Source organism: Saccopteryx leptura, chromosome 2, assembly GCF_036850995.1.
Source record: "Saccopteryx leptura isolate mSacLep1 chromosome 2, mSacLep1_pri_phased_curated, whole genome shotgun sequence".
Taxonomy (NCBI): domain Eukaryota; kingdom Metazoa; phylum Chordata; class Mammalia; order Chiroptera; family Emballonuridae; genus Saccopteryx; species Saccopteryx leptura.
In genome coordinates this window covers 7687321-7693320 of record NC_089504.1, presented here as the reverse complement: position 1 = coordinate 7693320, position 6000 = coordinate 7687321, and positions in this window count along the sequence as shown.

The window sequence follows — 6000 nt, the reverse complement described above, 5'->3', positions numbered from 1 at the left end:
CCCAGCCTGTCTGCATGCCACCTGAGCTCCCTCCAGCCTGCTTAGGCCCCACCTCCTGCTCCTCTGGCCCCTTTACTCGTCTATTCACTCACTTGGACTTAGGGCTGGTAAGATGCCACAGCCCCCCATTTCAGTTCCCAGTTGAGTCTGGCAAGGTGTTTAGCTGGAAAGTCCAAAGTAGCTCTGTCATTTATGAGCTTGTGGTCATGGGCAAGTGACTGTCTTATCAGTGAAACGGGAGTAATCGGGAAGATTCAGATTGCTGAAGGTAGCCATCATGAGGGGAGGGCTGCTCAGAGCCTTGGAGAGAGACGCCCTAGCCCAGAGCAGGATCCCACCTCTAGACCCTGGCTCTTGCATTTCCCCAGGGGTTCGCAGGCTGTGCAGGGGCAGAGCAGGGTTACCTAGCTGGCTCTGGCAGAGTCCAAGACAGCTCCTGGGACAGTCTTACCAGGGCTGTGGAGTCAGCAGTGCCCTCAGCCCCATCACGAGTCACACCTGGGCTGGAAGTGTATGGCTTGACTGGAAAGGAGTCCAACCCAGGGCATTGGGCCCTGCACCCCGGTTTTTATCTTCACTGACCCTCACCACTGTCCCGTGGTTGGGGTCACACAGCAAGTAGTGAGGGCTGGAATGCAAACCCCAGGGCCCTTCCCACTGCTCCACCCGCCTCATGGTGCTGAAGACAGCAGGAAAGCCAGAAGAGCTTCCATTCCAGGAATGAATGCCTGTGGAGCAGACTGGGCCACACCCTAGGCCAGCAGCTGCCAGTTCAGGTGGAGGGTGGCCAGGATAAGAAATCTGTGATGCCGCCTAGGGAAGTGGCCTTTGAAAGAGGAGTCTGTTGCTTCTCTTGGGGGCAAGGGGCAGAGATGGGGGTTTAGGGGGGTGGCAGGTGGCCCCTTAGGGATGCTAAATGTGGTCAGGGTGTGTCTGCAGTGCCCTAATGTGACCAGCAGAGGGCGTGCAGAGCTTGCAGAATCCTGCCAGGCCCCTAGAGTTCAGCCCAGGCAAGGAGGGAGGAGGGGCTGTGAGTCCCCATTTCACCCTCAGGCAGGAACCCAGCCCAGAGGACCTTGGGGTGGGCTTTTGAAGGTTTCCAAGGGGCTGGGCTTGGCTGACAGCACAGCCTTGTTGTTGTTGTTTTTTTTTTTCATTTTTAAGCAAAAGGAGGGAGACAGACTCCTGCATATGCCCTAACTGGGATCCACCTGGTGACCCCATCTTGGGCCAATGTTCATGTACCAAGCTATTTTTGGCACCTGAGGCTGATGCGCTCCAACAGAGCTATCCTCAGCACCTGGGGCCACACTTGAACCAATCAAGCCACAGGCTGTGGGAGGGGAAGAGGGAGAAAAGGGGGAGAGGGAAGGGGGAAAAGCAGATGGTCACTTCTCTTGTGTGCCCTGACCAGGAATTGAACTCAGGATGTCCGTATGCCAGGCTGATGCTCTAGCCACTGAGCCACTGGCCAGGGCCCCAGCCTTGTATCTTTAGCCCTGAGCAGTGCATGCTCCCAATGGGAAGGAGCCTAAGCCTTCCTCCATGTTGAACACCTTCTCCAAAGGCAGTATAAAGTGGTGGAAGCTCCAGCTCAGGAGTCAGGCCTATGGCCCTGGCCGGTTGGCTCAGTGGTAGAGCGTCGGCCTGGCGTGCAGAGGTCCTAGGTTCAATTCCCGGCCAGGGTACACAGGAGAAGCACCCATCTGCTTCTCCACCCCTCCCCCTCTCCTTCCTCTCTGTCTCTCTCTTCCCCTCCTGCAGCCAAGGCTCCATTGGAGCAAAGATGGCCCGGGCGCTGGGGATGGCTCCTTGGCCTCTGCCCCAGGCGCTAGAGTGGCTCTGGTTGCGGCAGAGCGACGCCCCCTGGTGGGCGTGCCGTGTGGATCCCAGTCTGGCGCATGCGGGAGTCTGTCTGACTGTCTCTCCCCGTTTCCAGCTTCAGAAAAATACAAAAAAAAAAAAAAGGAGTCAGGCCTGTGTTCAAGTCCATTAGTCAGGCTCAGTCTCAGTCTCCTCTCCTGTAGGAATCTACATTGCGATCTTTGTGAACATGTAATAGGATTGTTGCATGGGAATGTCTTAGCACAGGGTCTGGTGCTGGCAGGTAGTTAAAAAGGGAGATGTCATTCAGGTGTGAAGACCCCAGACTAGTCCTGAGCTTCCCACTTCCACATCAGCCCCTCCGTGAAGGGGTGGGACTGGTGGGCTGCTGGGCCTTCAGCCTTACGCAAACCACGACAGTGTGAATTGTGAACTGTCTGTGCACGCAGTAGGTGCTCAATAGTGCTTGTGAAGTTAATGAACGATAGTTACTGTTTATTGGGCATTTCCTGACATTTATCTAGTGCTTCACGGTTTACAGAGCACAGAGTAATTTTGTCTATGGAGCAGATCCTAAAGACATTTGGTATGGGGGCATGGTGAGAAAGACTGGGACCCAGGCCCTGGATCTACTGTCTGGGGCAGGGCCAGCAGTAAAGAAACAAAAGGTGTGTGCTTAGCGGCACCTAACCTGGTGTCCAGGCGGACACGGGGATAGGAATGGGTAGGGGTGGCTTGTGTTTCCTGGTCAGAGAGACTTAAAGGAAGATCTCCAAGGAGGGGAAGTGTCCCAAACAGAAGGAGCAGCAACGTGTAAAGACCTGAGGGCAGATTAAAGAAGTGCAGTGAGACTGGGGGGTGGGGGTAGGGGGTAGGTGAGGCAAGATCTGAAAAATGAGTAATGAGTGTTTTGTGGGCGCTTGTACTGGCACATCTCCGGAGACTGGGAGCCCCTCGAGGAGATCTGTAAAAAATCAAACCGCTTCCTTAGACTGGCACTTCCTATGTGTCAGGCCCTGTGCAAAGCGCTTTATGTGCATTATTGCATGAAATCCATAACATAAAGGAGCTGCTATTTTGATCTCCATTCCACAGATAATAAATCTGAAGCTCAGAGAGGCAGAGCCTCTCCACAGACCGCGGAGGTGGTGAAGGGCGGCGCTGGGACGCAGGCCCCCCTTCCAGCGGCCTCAGTGTTCCCGTCCGCAACCTGCGCGGGGGAGGGTAGCAGGGGCCTGCCTCGAGCGTCCCCGGAGGTCCTACCGCCCTTGGGACTGGCAAGTGGCCGCCAGGCAAGCGCTGGGAGTATCACTTTCAATTCCTGGGAAGGTTAAATACCTCCGAGGGGCCCACTGAAGCGGCGGCGGCGAGGGAGGGGGCGACCGAGTGACTTTCAAAGGGGCCCGAACGAGCGGCTGGCCCCTCCCCCCCGGGGAGGGGGGCCCTGCTTCCTTCTCGCCTAATGATATTCTGGGCTCAGCCCTAGTCTTTGGCGGCAGTTTAACCCCAGCCGGGGAGGATTTCTTTCTCACTGATCTCAGCTTGACACCCAATTAGCACAAGAATGGGAGGAGGAAGCCTGCGAGAGGTGCCTCCCAGCCTCCCGGGACGCACGAGGGGGGCAGGCGGGAAGACAAAGGGCAGCGGGCGGGGGAGCACCCGCGCCCTCGCCTCCCCTGCCGACCCCGCCATTGTTTCCTTAGCTTCTGAGGGGATGGAGGCCGACGCCCGGGTAGGCCAGCTTGCTGGAGGGGACAGGGGATGGGGTCCAAGCTCCTCTTCTGCGTGGACCCCAGGGGAAGGCATTTGGGTGAGCGGAGTCCAATGGGAGGCAGTGAGGTTCAGTGGGTAGGGGCAGGGATCCTGAAGGCGCAGCAGACTGGGTGAGGCCTGACATTTAGGAAGTCCCCTGGCAAGACACTGGTTCTGAGCCTGTTTTCTCATTTGAACAATGGGGATAATCCCGGTGAGGAATCAATCATTCATGTGAAGCACCTAGCAGGTGCAAAGTGGGCATTCAGTAAATACTCCTTGAACGAATGATAAATTATTGTTACTAATTAAAAGGCTGTGCAGAATAGGCTTGGGAGCAGAGCCAGACCCAGGCATTCACAGAACGGGCTGGTTTACCCAGAAGTTAGTTTCCAGTCTCTGGGGCTATGCAAGGAGAAACTGGACCCCTGGCCGGTTGAGATGTGGGAAGGATTACCACTTTGGGACAGAGGGAATGCCTCTGGCCTTCCCATGTGCCCTCTCCCTCCCCACCTCCACTTCCCACAATTCTTTTGGATTTGGGTTTAGAGGTGATTTCCAGGGCTGGATTGGGGGACTCCACCTACTCCCACAGCCTCCCTCCCCCACCATGTTCCCCCTTTGTAACAGTGATGATTACACTGTGTGGTGCATTTTTACTTTTTTCCATCTGTCTCCTCGAACATCAGCCCCTGGAGGGCAGGAACCCATTGATTTTGTTCACCATTGTGTTCCCAGCACCAGCACTGGGCCTGGTGCTCACTCAATGTTTGTCAAATGGATGAAGTTCTTCAAATGCTCCCTAGCTCTCCAGTTCCGGAGGTGGCAGTTCCCAGGGTCAAAGGATACTTAATTCAGAGGTTGGCTGGGATCAGAGGCTCTAAGGGCTCTGAATGCCTTCTAGGAAGGCCCTTGTCTTGTTAGCAAACAGAAGCCATTAAATTACTTTGAGCAGGGGAGTGATATGTATTCATTCATTTATTCATCCATTCCTCAAGCACTTACCAAACCCCTACAATGCACAGTACAAAACTCCTTTCTATGAGGTAAGGATCAAAGATGAATCAGGCAAGGTCTCTGCCCTGGCAGAGCTGGGTCCAGTGGAAGAATCTTAGAGTGTTTTTGTTCAAGGAACCTTAAGAGATCATTTGGTCCTAACGCTTCTCTACAGATTGGGGAAACTGAGTCCCAGAGAGGGGAGTGACCTCCCCAGCACGGTGCATGTGGGGCCTCTCTGTCTACCACAGGGTTTCTCCGCACTGTTTCAGGACCAGGGCTGTGTCTTATTTGTCCTCATTTTGCTAGTGCCCGGGAACAGTGCCTGGTACATTGAAGGTGCTCAGGACTATCCATGGAGCTAAACTGTACAATGAAGCCAAAGCCACAGAGATGTAGGTAGGAGACGGGCCTCCAGAGAGGCAGGTATAGGTGAGAGGAGATGGGCGGTGGTGGAAAAATACAGGGTGGCAACATCAGCTAAGGGAGACAAATCCAAATTTGGTGACTATTTTTTTTTTTTAATTTTTCTGAAGCTGGAAACAGGGAGAGACAGTCAGACAGACTCCCGCATGCGCCCGACTGGGATCCACCCGGCACGCCCACCAGGGGCGACGCTCTGCCCATCCTGGGCGTCGCCATGTTGCGACCAGAGCCACTCTAGCGCCTGAGGCAGAGGCCACAGAGCCATCCCCAGCGCCCGGGCCATCTTTGCTCCAATGGAGCCTTGGCTGCGGGAGGGGAAGAGAGAGACAGAGAGGAAAGCGCGGCGGAGGGGTGGAGAAGCAAATGGGCGCTTCTCCTGTGTGCCCTGGCCGGGAATCGAACCCGGGTCCTCCGCACGCTAGGCCGACGCTCTACCGCTGAGCCAACCGGCCAGGGCTTTGGTGACTATTTGAATGTAGGAGAGGATTAAGAACAATGCCCAAGGTTTCTTGTTTAGCTGTTTCAGTGGATGGCAGTGGTACACTTGAGATGGGGGACACAGGTCAGAGCCTGTTTTAGAGAAAGAGGCACTGTGCCAAAGACTAGTCCTCACTATAACCCTATGAAGTAGGGGCTGTTATTATCCTCATTTTACAGATGGAAACTGAAGAAACAAAGATGTGAAGGGACTTGCCCAAAGATACTGCTAGGAAGTAGAGGGACCTGGTTATAAAGCTGGCAGTTGAATTCCAACCTTTTAACCATTACGTCATTCTGCCCTTAACCACCAGCCCACACCACCATACGAGACCAATGCCAAGTTCAGTTTTGGAAGAGTGGTTTAGGTACCCTGGGACATCCACTTCACTCCATTTGTACCCTGGGCTTTTGTAACCAACTCCAGTGGTCTTCCTATCTTCTTCCTTGTTCCCTTCCAAACCATTCTCCACACTGCAGCCAGAAAGGATATTTATTTTTATTTTTTTAAAAATATTTTATTTA